Raw genomic sequence first — 7394 nt, 5'->3', positions numbered from 1 at the left:
TTTCCAGAGAGCCAGTTAAGAAGAATGTAAAAAGATAGAGATGAAATCTCAAAAACAACAATCAAGGTCAGAATGACACCACAAAACGTTACCACAATAGGACACAACAATCCTCTTATGGAATAACTTAATGAGATCTTTTGACATTATACTTTTGTTGTGTGATTGTGATGGAATAACGTCAAAATATGTCGTAATGGTAAACAAGAATGTATCAGGAAGAAGATAATTGGTGTTGGGTCATATATTGACACATCATTTCACATATCTTGTGGGATTGTGAGATTGACAGGTGACTTTGATTGGTGGGGAGGGAGTTTGAAGGCTTGAAGATAATGGCATGAAGAGATAAATATTCCACTATTTCAATCAGGTAATGCCACTCAAAGTAACCGGCCCAGAAGATCTTCACTTCGGACTCCTCTGTCAAGAGCCCAAGTTTCTCCACTGGCTTTGCTTATTTGTGCAAAGAAGAAGAAGAGGAACACCACCTCTTCTCATGATCACGGCTGGTTATGAAGGTTCTACAACAGCCTCAGCTGCTCCGACTCAGACTCTGCAACCTCCAATTGGAGAGCTGAACACTGAAAAGGCTCCTCCCACCTCGACCATTGGGAGGTGATGATGTCGCATCAGAAGAGAATGTCCAATCAGAATTGTTTTTCCATCCATTATATATATATATATATATATATATATATATATATATATATATATATATATATATATATATATATATATATATATATATATATATATATATATATATATATATATAGATAGATATCTTCTTCTTTTGGCTGCTCCCGTTAGGGGTCGCCACAGCGGATCATCCGTATGATCCGCATAGTGATTTGGCACATGTTTTATGCCGGATGCCCTTCCTGACGCAACCCTGGTCGCTTCTTACGACACAGGGATATGGTACACCTATTTTAACCGGGGTATACAGCGGCCAGTACACTGGTACTCATTTCGCCGACCTCGGAAGGATGACAGGCTGAGTCAACCCCCTGGTGTGTATTAATTCAGTGGCCCAATGGGGCTTGAACTCAGGACCTTTTGGATCCCAAGCCGCTGCCCTAACCACTAAGCCAACACCAGACAGATATATATATATATATATATATATATATATATATATATATATATATATATATATATATATATATATATATATATATATATATATATATATATATATATATATATATATATATATATATATATATATATATGGTTTTTTAACATTTGTTGGTCAGTTTGATATTGTTCAGTACCCCATCAGTAAATCACTTTATTTGGCTTGACCAGCCTCCTACCTCGACATCACACCTCTTATCTCTGCATCATATTTCCCATTATCTAATTTAACCAAATTAACACCTTATTGGTCAGTCTCAGAGTCTCGGAGAGACGTTGTAAAGAACATGGTCAAATCTTACTATACATCTCATTCTGTCCATGCATCAATTATACTAATTATCAAAACTTTGTAACATCATGGAAACAAAAGTTCATTGTTCTCTTGTGATGTCTTCACTGCAGATTCTCCTTTTGTTCAATTTATGAGCATAATATCTTCTGGACCGAGGTTGTAACAGTCCTTGGTTGTTCCTTCAAGCAAAGTGATCTCTACCTGTAAATGAAATGCTCTCACATGTATAAGTGCAATATTAAAGGCACACAATGCAGTACATTATACAACGTCACATTCGCTGAACCCTTTAATGATAAAATATTTTAATATCGTTTTAGGGCACCATTCATACCTTTTGCACAGAAGGCCTGGCGTATGATCTCATTATACTATACACACTATGTGGCGCCATTTAGTTTCTCAAAATGATGACAGCATCAATAAGTCCACAATTCATTCCATTTTATTGCCTGAACCTAATCCGTTTAAATGAAAGGATATACCCTCATTTGCCCACTGCAAACCAACCTGACACTCCACAAAAAACATTGTAATTTTGTAAGCTACCAGTCGCATATTCATTATGTAGACATTTTAAAAAATATTATTTTATTTTTTTATATTGGGCTTTAAACCAGCGTAGCAGCATCATCAATCTCTGCATTACCATGGTGACCACATAACGTTTGATTCGTCGCTCATTCACAATTTATTTGAGACACATTTAAGTTTCTGAGATTAAAATTAAATGTTAATGAATGTTCAATTTTATTTCATTTCATAATGCAGGAATGCTTTGCTTGCATAATATGCAAAATATTTTAAATTTATTACCTCTCAGCCGTAATTAATCTGTTAACCAGCCTTATCATCTGGGCATTAACAAAACATTCTCTTGCTCTAATCATCTAATGGCTCTACTCACAGCTCGAAACAATCATCCTTTCCACGAGTGACGTATTATTTCAAAGGTTTGCATTCCGAGAGTTTTCCCACAATCCCCTGTTAGCACACAGAACAAACCACTCCATACTGTCCCTGCAGGGAGTCAATCCAATGTGCCAATCCACCAGTGCACTCATCTGTCGTGCTCACAAAACACCATGGTCAATAATTTAATTTATATTATTTCTCAGCTAAAATATGAGACAGGCATTTCAATTTAATTCTGGCCAATGAGCATGGCATATGTATCATATTGATGAAAATATTTTTTAATCATCTCACATGGAGGATTCTCATTTAAATCCAAATGCTGTGTATTTTCATCTTACAATCATGACTATACCATTGTATTTCCGGTCATTCAAAAACTTCTTGTGATCGTTCTCATATCAGATAATTTTAACTACTCTTCTGCCTGCAATTCTTATCACACCATGGCTTGCCCAACCAAGCACACAGGCACACAACCCAAGCTCGTGATTAATTACTAACACTGCATGCATGGATTTGCACAGATTCACATTTACCAGAACCTCGAAGATATAACCTGCCAACAACATATTCACATTATTTTTGATTCTTCCCTTTTGACGGCTGAAAAATTATCTTCCCACGTCAGCCTCGCGTGCACTCAAGGCCAAACAATGTCAAATAATAATTTCTCCAGCTTTAATACATTATATCTTTAAACCTTATTTTATTTATTTATGTTATATTTTATAAATGTGATTTCAGGCCAGACACTGATCACATTGGTCGACATGCATTCAAACACATGATAAATTCATATAAATTCCACAACCCTCACTGCATTTCCTTATCTTACTTCTCACCCCATAATTTTCAAAATTACTGAATTGGTGTAGCTTTTTCAGATAAAATTTTATTGTTTACCTTTCCATGGTGATTCCCCATCTTCACCAACTTCGTGAGAGGAAAAAATATTTCAAAACTCAAAGAAAACCCCGCTCAGTACAATTTGCAATGCAAATACAACTTATACAGATACAGACAGGAAACAAATAATCATATAAGAGCTCATAAACACAATGCACAGTTTTCTCTCATTTCCAACCTCAATCACAAGCTGGAAACTTAATTCCAACTCAAAAACAATGCTATTTCGAAACTTCCAACCTCTGTTGGACAATGCCCTATCCTCAACTCTGTTAAGAACCATATTCTCTCCTCTGTTAAGCCAACAGCATATCCAAGTCTGCATTGAAAGGGCCAATGTAGACTCACAGGAACTGGAACTCAAAATCCCGTCAAACAATTTTTTATCCAGGCATACACCGAAACAGTGCCTGTGCAACCAATAAACAATATAAAATGGACCTTTCAGCCTGATCTGGACTTTTCGGAACTTCAACAATACCCTTTGTAACCATAGCTATATTCTCCAAAATAAACTAAAACCACTGAACAATATAGCTCAAATATTTAAATGCTCAAATTTTTGTACGAAGCATGTGAACCTTTCAAAGCAAGGAACGAGGCACAAAGTGGGCTGGCAGCACACACTCAGTCACAAAGATCAATGTCTCTCACCTTATCTGATCTGTGAGCTCGTGCCTACTATCAGCCACTCTGCACCAATGCCCTCCAGGTTTTAATGCTCCTGCCTTGCTCACCAAATTGTGGAAGAAATTTCTCAGTCATCCTGTACATTTGAACATTTATTCAACATACAAAAAAATACATACAAACACATACATATGTGCATATTGAGGGATCTGAACACATACTTGCTCCAGATCTCTGAAAAAACATGATAAAGTTAAGTCTTTTAAATTGAATCCAGTGAGACATAGTATTGTTTTTATTTTAAAATGCTGGTACCACAGTTAATCAGATCTTGACATTCCCCAGGTGGAGCTTATCTCCAGCCTTCGTGCAGCCACCAGCATGATTTGGTTGAATGGTAGTAACATATATTTCAAACCCATATGTGTAAATTCTCTCCCAGTGCCGAATGACACGCAGAATGATAGAATGACATCAAACTTTGACCCTTTTGGGCATTTTGATAATTTCATATAGTGTGTAGGTTAAATGCCAGTCTGCTTCTCCCTGACTGAGGAAATATACTATCTTGAAGCAATTAGAGCTTAGTGAATACATCTGGACTTTTGCTTAGACCCACATTCCAGTTGGAATGAAATCATATTCCCTGTCCAACTTGTTGGTGCCTTGATAAAAAAAATCCCTCAGAAAGAAACATCGCTTTAAAATGGTTGGCAACTTAATTCAACTTTTTTTTTCTTTTTTTTTGTATACGTTGTCGAGGCTCGTATGAGAGCTAACACACAACGCACAGCAAGGGGGCATGAGACAAGAGGGGCGGGAGTGGAAGGGACAAAACAGTGGGGAACAGACACATTAGGTGAACTGTGGAAGGGAGAGGGATAGGGATGGGACGGGGAACATGGCGAAGAGAAGATGGACATTACAGGGACTTTCAGGAAGGAAAGCAGGGGAATTTAAGGAAGTGGCCTTGGGTGGATTATCGGGGGTAGAAAAGATCGAGGATTTGGATGGGGGATGATAAGAAGTGGTGGGGAACAGCTGTTTTGAAAGCCTGGAGGGAAGAATGGGAAAAATAGAGTGAGGAAGTTTAATCCAAAGGCGGGAAAAAAGAGGAATGAAAGAGTGAAGATGAGCAGTGATTCGTGATTTTGGTAGTTTTACCAGAGGGGGGTTGATGGCGGACATTGAGCGCCCTGTGGAAATGTGGTTGGGACAAATCGCAGAGAGAGCAGGGGGGCAAGGCTGGAGAGGAGTCGGTAGAAGACAGAAAGACCACCGACCAACCTGCGGTGATTGAGTGAGAGGCCCAAAGACTCAGCTTCATTGCGGGAGAAGCCGATGATCCTAAATGCCCTGGTTTTGACAGAATGAAGCCGAGAAAGGTGGGAGGCAGGAGCACCAGCCCAGAGGGTAGAGCAGTACTCCATCAGGCTACGGACAAAAGCTTTGTAAGTGGTCAGGAGCTCAAGAGGGCCGAGGAAGGACTTTGCACGACGGAGGATTCCAAGTCGGAGACTGGCTTTTGAGGCGAGGTTGGAAATGTGACTTTCCCAGAAAAGGTCATGGCAGATAGTGAGACCCAGAAGCTTGAAAGAAAAGACATCTTCCAGAGGATTGTTGAGAAAGTGGATGAGGGGTTTTCTATACGGTTCTTTCGAAGAGACATAGTGAGAGTGTGAGATTTGTCCGGATTGAAAGACATGTTCCACGTGTTGGACCAGTTTGTGATTTTATTCAGATCTGCAGTGAGCAAAGAAGCTGCTGCTTGCCAGTCTGAGGGATGACAGATGGTACGGCAGAGGGTGCAGTCATCAGGGAAGAGATATAGAGGATTTTCCAGAAAGTCCGAGAGATCATTGATGAAAACCAGAAAAAGAACAGGGCCCAGAACGCTACCTTGAGGAACTCCAGCCTGCACAGGAAGAGGGGATGAAAGAACTCCATTTAGGACCACACGTTGACTGTGACAGGAGAGGAAGTCGGTGAGCCATGAGTGGAGATGGCCTTGAATACCATGGGAAGAGAGTTTGCTGAGTAGTGCAGGTTGCCAGACTGTGTCAAAAGCACATGATATGTCCAGGGATACGGCTCGGATTTCCTGTCTGGCATTGAGGACCTCCATCCATTGATGGGAGAGCAGAAGCAGCATATCCAGGGTAGAGTGACCTGGTCTGAAACCAAATTGATGACTGGAAATCAAGCCATTGGAGAAGAGGAAGGATTTCATGTCTGAAGCGATGATGGATTCCATAACCTTGCTGAAGATTGGGAGAAGGCTGATTGGTCTCCAGTTAAAGGGATCTGTTTTTGCACCTTTTTATGCAGGGCAGTGATGTTAGCAGATTTCCAAGCAGATGGCAAATGACCTTGGGCAAATGAGAGGGTGAATAGAACAGAGAGAGGGTGAGCAAGAGCAGAAGAGCAGGCTTTGAGGACACGTGGGCTGATGCCGTCTGGACCGGTTGCAGAATCTGAGTCGAGGTTTGAAAGCAAGCTCTCCACCTTGTCAGGAGAAAAGGACACATAGTCCAGGGACAGTTGGGTACGACTGGGTAAGGTGGGTAGAGAAAGTGAAGGGTTTCGGACACAAGAATTAGCTGCAAACACCGAGTTTAGACATTCAGCTTTATCACGTGCGGTATCAGCAGTGCGGCCATTTGAGGTAAGGGAGGGGATGGAGGGGAAAAACATACACCAGAAACAGATTTGATTAAATGCCAACAGGATTTTGAGGAGGGAGAGAGGTTTGAGAGTTCAGACTTGAGATGAGAAAGATGTTGTTTTCTGGCTCTCCTGAGGATAGATACACACTTGTTCCGAGCTTTGTGGAAGGAACTGAGATTGCCCTCAGTTGGGTTTGCTTTCCATGAGGCAAAGGCAAGTTGTTTCAGGACAACTGCCTCGGCACAAGCTTCAGTAAACCAAGGGCGTGAGGAAGGGTAGGACAACTGAACACGAGAGGGGATAAATCTGTGCATGAGGGAGAGCAAGTTTCTTTGACAGAATTCCCAGGATGAGTTGATGTTTGAGAAAGTAGTGATAGGAGACCAGTCTGTAAGTTTGATGGCTGCTCGGAGACCCTGCCAGTCGGCTTGAGTGAAATGCCAGACTCGACGGCGGTGAGGTGGTTCCCTGATAATAGCCAGAGAGATGTCCACTTTGACGAGGACGTCGTCAGAAGAACCAATTGGAGCGGAGATGAGCAGCAGATATTGTCAGGGAAATTTGTCAAAATCAGATCCAGAAGAGATGGAGTACCATTCGTTGAGATCCGGGTCGGGAAGTTGACCGATTGAGTCAGTCCTAATGAGTCACAGAAAGCTTTTGCTGAGGTGCCATGACAGGTGAGAGAGGTACCCACACCTAGCCAACTGGCGTGATGACAATTGAAGTCACCACATAAGAGGAAGAGAGAGTTTGGATGAGAAGATAGAAGATGGTCCATGTTTTCAGATAGTGAGGTGTAGATGGAACCATCACTGTTTGGTGGACGGTACAG

The sequence above is a fragment of the Eptatretus burgeri genome, chromosome 1 (genome assembly GCF_056783735.1).
Source record: "Eptatretus burgeri isolate ZD-2024b chromosome 1, Ebu_testis_v1, whole genome shotgun sequence".
Lineage (NCBI taxonomy): Eukaryota > Metazoa > Chordata > Myxini > Myxiniformes > Myxinidae > Eptatretus > Eptatretus burgeri.
This window is presented reverse-complemented; position numbering follows the sequence as displayed.